Raw genomic sequence first — 8,985 nt, forward strand, 5'->3', positions numbered from 1 at the left:
GAGAGTCAGATTGCATCGAAACACAGGATCAGTTCCTGAAAAATCCTTGGAGACTTCTTCTTCTACCCCTGCTACTTCTTTGCCTAAGCCTACTCCTCCTGTTATGAATCCACCAGTTCCCGCTGCTCCAGTGCCCTTATCTGTAGATGATGTTATTAAAGGCTTGGCGGATTTAACGATTGAAGCAGTCAAAGCTGAAGTTGGTAAGTTAAAGGAGCAACTTATGTCAGTACCTGCTGTAGCACCTGCTCCAGTGACTGCTTTTCCAGCTGGTCAAAGAAAAGGGCGTCGATGTATTTGGTGTGATAGTACAGAGCACCAACATTGCAGAGATTGTGATGCTTTTCAGGAAGCACGTAAGAAGAATGTAGTGTTCTGGGGACAAGATGGGAAGATATGGCTGACAGAGACTGGCGCTCCTCTTGATACGAACTTTGGTAAGGGAGGTATGAAGAAGCTTGTTGATGATATGGCTGCGCGATCAGCTTATGTGAGTGTTAGAGGAGATGCTTCAGCTTTTGGAGTCCAGCTTGAGCAAAAATCTGATGGAGACTCTGCCTTATGGTCTTCTGCCTTGGAGATAGCGAGAAGAGGGAAAGTTCAAACTTCTACTATGACTTGTGTGGGCTCTAGCATCCGAGGAGAAACAGGATGGGATTCTCCTGTTGACAGGTATTCTATTTTTGCTTATATTGCTAAAACGCAGGGTTTAGATGCCATGGTTGAAGAAAAGAGAAGAAGAGATGAGGAGGGTCCTAGTTCCTCCAAAAAGACTAGAGGGGGTGACTTTGTTTCACCACCTGCTCCACCTATGCCAAATTCTCCAGCTCAAACAGGTTCTGATCAACCAATGGAAGACAAGCAGAAGGAAAAGAGGCAACCAAGAAAAGAGCCAGGATTCAAGCTCTTGTCAGACCTTGATATGCAAACGGATATGAGTAAGTTTTTTCATGAAAGAATTTTGAATAGTGAAGTCACTTTTACTGTTGAAGAGGCTCTTGGGATTGCTAGAAGAGAAATACAGGATCAGATGCAGGATCTTTTGCGGAGGAAACGACATGCGATGGAAGGACTTGCTTTACAGGGATTGTGGCATGGAGCTCTTGGGGAAGAGCATGATGATGCAGTGATGGTTGAGAATGCTTCTGTTAATCCGCAATCGGAGAAAATAGTGCAGCCTATGCAGTATGAAGATGATGAGACCCCTATTCTCATTCCTCGCAGCCATTTTTCACGAAGTCATTGGGCTAGAGCAACCACTGAGACAATGGTAAGGATTGGAGAGAAACAAATTCCCTTGATTGCTTTAGTTGATCATGGTTCTGAGATTAATCTTATTGCTCGAGGTGTTTATGAGAGTGGCAAGTGGCCTATGGATGCAGAGCATGGCTGGCGCATGAGAGCCGCCAATAATACTTCTGGTGATATGTATGCTGCTTGTCCGAGTATCAGAATTTCTATTGGTAATGTTGAAGAGGATTATCATTGCTTTGTTCAGGATTCATGTTCTTATCCGATTATTCTTGGACAGCCTTTCATTACAGAAGCAAGAATGGAAACAAAAGTGATGGATGACGGATCAGCTTATGCGCGGATACGCAGTAAAGATGGTATGCGAGCTGTTCAGTTTATGACTGTTGGGGTAAATCATCCGAGAAACAGGGACTCCTTGCGTGAGGCACCACTACCTGCGAAGGAGTTGGATTTTCATTAGGTACCGCTGTCTTGCGAGACGCCAGTGGTACGGAGCGGAGAAAAGAGGAGATCTCGCCTCCTGGCAGCCAGTCTTTCTCTAATAATTTTGTTGGGTTTACTTCAGATAGTTCAGTGAGTTATCAGAAAATTTCAGATTTGCCTAGAGCTGCCAGGCAGTACATTGGTCGTAAGGAGAAAGAGTTGAAGAATGCAGGTATTTTGCAAGCAGAGGAGCATGTGGATGGATTGTATGAAGGGATGTCTTATGCAGATACATTGTTTGAGATGAGAGCAATGCTGAAAACTGATGTATGCAAGGGTTCAAAGATCATACCTGTGCAAACCTTGGATATGTTTCAGGAAATTTCTGGTTTTATGCTGCAAACAGAGTTAGAGGCTGAGAAAACTCAGCAAACTGAATTTATGGCTGATCTTGATCAGCTAATAGAACTGCAGAGGGCTGAATCCATTCAGCCAACAGAGTTGAATGCAGAAAAATTTCTGCATACAGAGTTTCAGGATGCGTCTATGCAATCCATTGAGCCGAGGGCTGAATTCATTCAGCCAACAGAGTTGAATGCAGAAAAATTTCTGCATACAGAGTTTCAGGCTGCACCCATGCAGTCCATAGAGCTAAAGGCTGAAATTTTTCAGCCAACAGAGTTGAAAGATGCTGAAAATTTGCAGAAATGGCAGCAAAGGAAAGAGTGCTTGAATGATGCCAAGGTTGACACAAAATATAAAACAGTTGATAAGAAGGTTAAGCCGGTTGCAGGCCCGCTTCCTTCTGATAGTGATGAACAGATTGAAAAAGCTATGAAGCAGCCTATGTTGAGGGAACCTGCAAATATTGGACATAAGTTTACAGTTGAAACTCTTGCAGAATTGAAGATTGGAAATGAAGATTTTTTGCTTCTAGTGGAAAAAGAATGTTTTAGAGAGATGCTTGGACGTCATGGTAAGGCATTTGCTTTCTTTCCACATGAAATTGGCTGCATTAGTCCCGAATTGGTTGCACCTATGGTCATCTTCACTGTTCCTCATGTACCATGGAATATACGTCCTATTCCTGTACCTAAAGCACACTTGCCAAAGCTGATAGAGTTGCTGAATGAGAAGATTAAAATGGGGATTTTGGAACCCTCTTCTGCACCCTATTCTAACAGATGGTTTACTGTACCAAAGAAGAATGGTACTTTGAGATTTATTCAGGATATGTAGCCCGTGAACAAAGTGACAATCAGGAATGTGGGAACAGGTCCAGTTGTGGATGAATTTGCTGAGGCTTTTGCAGGACGAGCCATCTATTCACTAGGTGACTTGTATTCAGGTTATGATCAGTTTCAGCTTGCCTTGGAAAGCAGGGATATTACTACTATGCGGACACCTATTGGTCTTGTGAGGATGTGTACCTTGCCTCAAGGTGCTACAAACTCAGTTGCTCATATGATGAATGCTATGCATAGAGTTCTTCGAGACTATATTCCGCAGTATACCATGCCTTTTCTAGATGATGTGCCTATTAAGGGTTGTGCAGAAGAAGAAAAGAATGAAAGTCTTGATTTGCGTGGATGTAGACAGTTTGTGGCTGACCACTTGATTGCTTGTGAGCAAATATTGACACGATTAGAGGAGGTAAATTTGACACTTTCAGGGCTGAAATCTGTCTTTGCTGTTAATGAAGTCATCATAGTTGGGCATATGGTTGGATATTATGGCAGAAAGCCTTCTCCTGCAAAGGTGGATGCCATAAACAGGATTGCAGAGTATTGCTCAACTACTTCAGAGGTGCGGAGATTTGTGGGAGCTTGTGTATTTTACATGATTTGGATTCCTCATTTTGCTCATATTGCAGATGTTCTCTATCAGCTGCTTCGAAAGGGGTAGAAATTTCATTGGGATGAGAAGCATTCAAAAGCCATGCGTAAGCTCAAGAAGCTGTTGCAATCAGCTCCTACTCTACGCAAGGCGGATTATCAGTGTGGACGGCCTATCATGTTGACAGTTGATACTAGCCCTATTGGCATAGGTTGGGCTGTGGGACAGGATGATGCTGATGGAAATAGGTATGCTATCTGCTTTGGAGCTAAAGTTCTTAATGAGCGACAAAGGAGATATCCACAGATCAAAAGAGAGTTGTGGGGAGTAGTCACTGCACTGAAGTGTGACAAAGGGTATTTTATTGGAGCTTCAGTTATTGTGGAAACAGATTGTTTGCCTTTGCTTGGCATGATTACTAGTTGCTCGACTCCAGATATAGCGATGCTTCGGTGGATTGCCTATATTAAATCATTGAATCCAGAATTTCGACACATAGCAGGGAAAGATAACCCAGTTGCTGACATGCTTTCTAGAGCGAGATATGAGGATGAGGAGTCAATGCTTGCAGAAGATGATGAGACAGAGTTTGCTGCTTCTGTCCTTACTCATGATTGTCATGTATCTACTGTTGAAGCTTTTATTGAAGAACTTTATGTTGATGAGTGGCTGCAAATTGGACAGTATCTAAGTTCATTGACTCGAAGAGCTGATTGGACAGATGATGAATTCAAGAAAATCAGAAGGAAAGCTTATGGGTATTTCTTGAAGGATGGTTTTCTTTGGAAGCATCCAAGAAAGAGAGGAGGCTTGCCCTTGAGAGTAGTTTGTGATGTAGCGATGCAGATACAGATTATGCGAGAGTTTCATGAGAGCTCATGGGCTGGACATAGAGGTGTGTGGGCTACCTATGAGAAAATCAAAGAAAGATACTGGTGGAAAGGGATGTATAAAGATGTTTCTCACTTTGTGGAGACTTGCAGGGATTGCCAGCTTTACTCTTTAGTGCGACATCGTGATGAGTTGCATCCGACTTATCCACTATGTATGCATTACAAGTGGGTGGTAGACTTGGTTACTTTGCCAGTGGGACTTTGGCAGATGAGATATCTTGTCTTGGCTAGGGAGGATCTTACAAACTATGTTGAAGGTAGACCGTTGCGGACGAAGACCACCACTTCAGTATGTAAATTCTTGTTGGAAGAAATATTTTGCAGGTATGGATGTATAGGTAAGATTACAGCTGATCGTGGAGAGCTAGATGCTGATGAAGCTAGAGAATTCTTCTCACGGCTTGGGATTAAATTGGCTCTTACTACTGCCTATAATCCAGAGGGAAATGGCAAAAGTGAAAGAGGACATCCGCCAATAGTTAAAGCATTGGCAAAAGCTTGTAGAGGACGGATTGGAGATTGGCCGAGATTACTACCTTTTGCATTGTGGGCTGATCGCTCTACGCATAGTGTGACTACTGGATACATGCCTGCGGAGTTGATGTATGGGCAAAAACCTGTCATGCCTACTGAAATTTGTGCTCTCACTTGGAGTGTTCTTCCGTGGCATGAGAATTTATCAAGGGAAGAGCTGATAGCCCTTCGGATTCGTCAACTAGAGAGAAGGACAGAAGATGTGCAGCTAGCCGTTGACCGTTTGAAGGCAGCCCGTCTCAGAAATAAGGACAGGTTTGATTTAAGGCATCGCTTGAGGCCTAGAGCCATAAAAGAAGGGGATTGGGTTCTAGTCTACGACAGTAGTCTAGAAAATCAGCATAGTAGCATGAGAAAAATGGTTCAAAGATGGTTTGGACCATATGAAGTGAAAAAGGTTTTTGACAATGGTACCTATGAGCTGGCTGAATTAGATGGAACATTATTGAGGGTGCCTATTGCTGGAAAACGAGTCAAGATTTTCAAGAGAAGAGAAGATGAAGAATATGAACTTGAAGCATTGATAGAAGAAGAGCAGGTAGAAGAAAGACAAGCAGAAGAGACAGAAAACATAGATGATGAAGCCGATGGAGAAACAGGTCTACTAGAATCAGAAGATGGACTTGACCTGTTTGTGGACTTGAATGATCCTGGATAATTGGCACATCCGGAGGATGCGCAGGTTTAGAGGGGGTGGATGTCGTGTTGCTGCGCATCCGAGTCATGAACACCTCCATTTTTGTTGTGCATCTGTGTTATCTTATTGCGCGTGTTTCAATAAAAATATGAAAAACTGATGCCAAAGAATATTAATAAGCTGTCAAATTCAATGATGAATTCTAAGAAAAGCGCAGGACAAACTTCAAATCCTCAAAACAAACAAGATGTGCTTTGGTGATGGAGACCCGCAAAAACATGGGAACATCGAAATTGATATTGAAGATGGAGATGATGGTGAAATTGTGTAGTTTGTCTAAGGATTTTTGGAACTTAAGCAAATCTTACATCCCCAAATGACCATGACATGAATGATGGGAATTACGTGGATCACCATGCTAATAGGAACAACTAAATTTGTTGGGCCTTTTTGGAGGCTAGCCTATTCTGGGAAAAAGGGGAATATTTTTGAAAGGCTATGAATGGCGGGCTGCGCCTGGATTAGAGAGGTTTAGAGAGAGCTGTCTGAAGTTTTGGGGAGGAGAGACAAAGAGCACTATCGGATGCCTTCTGTTTTCATCCTAAGGTGGCGTCATCAACTCCGGGAGCTTCAGGGCATTGATGGCGACTTCCATGCACACACAATGATCTCCTCAGTGAAGGACTGCTGACTCGAATTTCCAATTGCCTGCACTCAGATTTGCTTCCCCAAGAAGCCTGCAAGTAGGCTGTCTTGCCCTCTCTGACTACCAATTCTGTGCAGAAGCAGTCAGAAAACACGGGCCTCGAGAGAACAGGAAGATCAGAGCGAGAAGTCCTTCTCATCCTCAAGATTTACCCCGCCATTACCCAACTCTTTTAATTGGGATTTTGAAGATGATGCTGCCGGGCCGCTTGGCAGAGCATCACGGCCAGGGCCTATCATTGAGGATGAGGACTTGACTTCATCTAATGCTGAATACAGGAGATACAGGAGAAAGGGCTAGAACCAATGAGCCAGATGGGTCTTCACTTCTGAGTGGCAGGAGAAGGGCTAGAACCAATGAGCCAGATGAGCTTTCTTTTCTGAGTGGCAAAAACAACTTCATCCTGGCTGGCATCTTTGTGCTTGGCATTGGGGCAGGGATTGCTCTTGACTCTGGTCTGAATGTGGAACCCAACAATGTTGCATCTCGGGAGGTCATCGATCGTTAAACACCAAACCCGGACATATGCTTGGCCAATGGGATGAGCGCAATGGTTCTTGACCATCGTCTATTCATCACCTTCAATCCATTCAATGTCTTTGTATCTCAGGCAGAGGTAAAACCAGGTTGTGTGCCGAGGCAGAGCACTTGGAATGTGCTGGAATCACGCGGTTTAATTTCAGCAGATGATGTCAGGGACTGTCAGAGAAATATGAATACTTTTGGTTTTGTTGGAGATTTGAGGCAAGCACCTGAAATCAGCTGTGTGTATCACAGCGAAAGTGCAGAGAATCAGTTGGATGCAACTTGAGGTGTCGTGAATATCATCAGCAGTTGATTGTGTCATGTCCTAGGTTAACGGACTGGCAGTCTGGAAGAGGGGTGGTTCTGGATACAAGCAAAATACTGTTGTTGGTGTTTTTCATTTTCCCCTTAGCACGTCAGGTCTATGCAGATACAAGAGCTAACAATTTATGAGGGCTATTAATTCATGAGTAAGCTGAATGCAGATCTGTCACATAATTTCAAAACTGAGACTTACTGGAAGGGTGGAAGGCTCACAAAAGCGTTAAATTCCAAGTGCAAATGATATTGTTATCGGGCTTGTTGTTGATTGATGTTCAGAGAGCTTTACCATTGATATTGGAGGTCCAAGCTATGGAACTCTTTCTATCTTTGCACTTGAGGGTGCCACTAGACGCAATGTACCCAGCCTTCAAGCAGGTTCAGTGTTGTACATGCGAGTTGTGAAAGCTAACTATGACATGCCGCCTGAGCTTTCATGCATTGATGCCACTGGTAAATCAGCAGGCTTTGGACAGTTGAAGAATGGTTTTGTTTTTAATTGTTCAACAGGACTTGCTTGAGTGCTGCTGAGCAGGCCCACCTGTCCTGTACTCGATGCACTCAGCAAAAGCTTGTCTTTTGAAATTGCTGTGAGTCTGGATCAATAGTCCTTCGGTATCTACAGTAATCCTTGTTTCTAATGCCATTATAAATGCTGAGTTCTTGAGTGCTGCTCAACAGCAAGTGATGGTGCAGAAATTGCTACAAAGGGTACAATGATTTTGAACTATTGGAATGCTCGTGTTGCTGGAGATCCACTCAAAGTGGATTTGATGTTGATTTCTGAATTCTATTAATGAAAAAAGGAAGATGTGGCCTTACTCTCTTTTCTGTGTGGGATACTTGTGAAGTCTGTCTAGGGCAGATCTGAAGCCAGGACCATTCAGTATATGCCAGGGTTCAAAACCTGAAAACAAATTCCGGTCTGGTGTGCATGCGCTTTCTTCAATCGAATTTGTTAATGAGTATGAAGCTGATACTAAGAGGAGTAGAGCTGAGGAGGGTTATTGAAGAGAAAGAAAAGAGGGGACTACTCTGATTCAGACTGGAGTGAAAAAGCTCAGATTCAGAGGATAGTTCAGTTAGTAGCTCAGATTATGAAACATCTGACATTGTGGTTACAGATCACTCTAAACTGTTTTAAAACCTAAGGAAGAGTGGAAATTGAAATAAAATAAAAGGATCTTTGGTTACCAAAGAGAGGATCAATTGTTGAAATACCAAAACTGTTCATGACAGCATATCAAGAACATGGGTTTGATCAGTTTCTTTGTTGTAACTCTATGATTATGACAAGGAATATAGTGATCTTTGACATCCAATATTTGAGTTCTTCTTGTTAGCCTCATTTCTTGCTGTACCTTGAACCCCGTGTTCTGCAGCTCTCGCACGATCTCTTTGACAACGGTGGTAGACAAAATAGAGAAATTGAGCTAGATTGCAAGAGGTGGGTGCCCAAAGCACATTATTATAATATATTTACAAGAAGGATAGAGTGGAAAGTTGGTGTGGTGAAAGAGAGAAGAAAATTGCATGTAGCTAGCAGTCTGCGCCTTCGTAACTTCAAATCCGTGAGGAATTTGAAAAAAGTTTCTTCTGCAACTTTGTAGACCAGGTCGAAATCGATTGGGCCTCGTGAGAATTTTCTTGAAATTCTCTTTTTCTTGGAAGTTATTGAGATTATAAAAAACGGCTTCTAAAAGTTGCTTTGACTTTAGTCCCCCATATGTATATAAATACATATAAGCATGTGACAAAAGGGGTCCATGCTTGTAAGCTTTTGTGCAATATCCAAATGACACCATGAGGTGGATATTGACTTGTGTACTATGGTGAGGTGTCCTCTAATGATGGTG

The 8,985-nt window shown here is 42.8% G+C and overlaps 1 pseudogene; it reads left to right on the plus strand.

Moving 5' to 3' along the window:
* Nucleotides 1-6,833: 6,833 nt before the first annotated feature.
* Nucleotides 6,834-7,882, plus strand: LOC148014632 (uncharacterized; annotated as a pseudogene).
* Nucleotides 7,883-8,985: the final 1,103 nt, after the last annotated feature.

Source organism: Lygodium microphyllum, chromosome 25 (genome assembly GCF_053477565.2).
Source record: "Lygodium microphyllum isolate KBCC chromosome 25, Lygodium_microphyllum_v1.1.10, whole genome shotgun sequence".
Taxonomy (NCBI): Eukaryota; Viridiplantae; Streptophyta; class Polypodiopsida; order Schizaeales; family Lygodiaceae; genus Lygodium; species Lygodium microphyllum.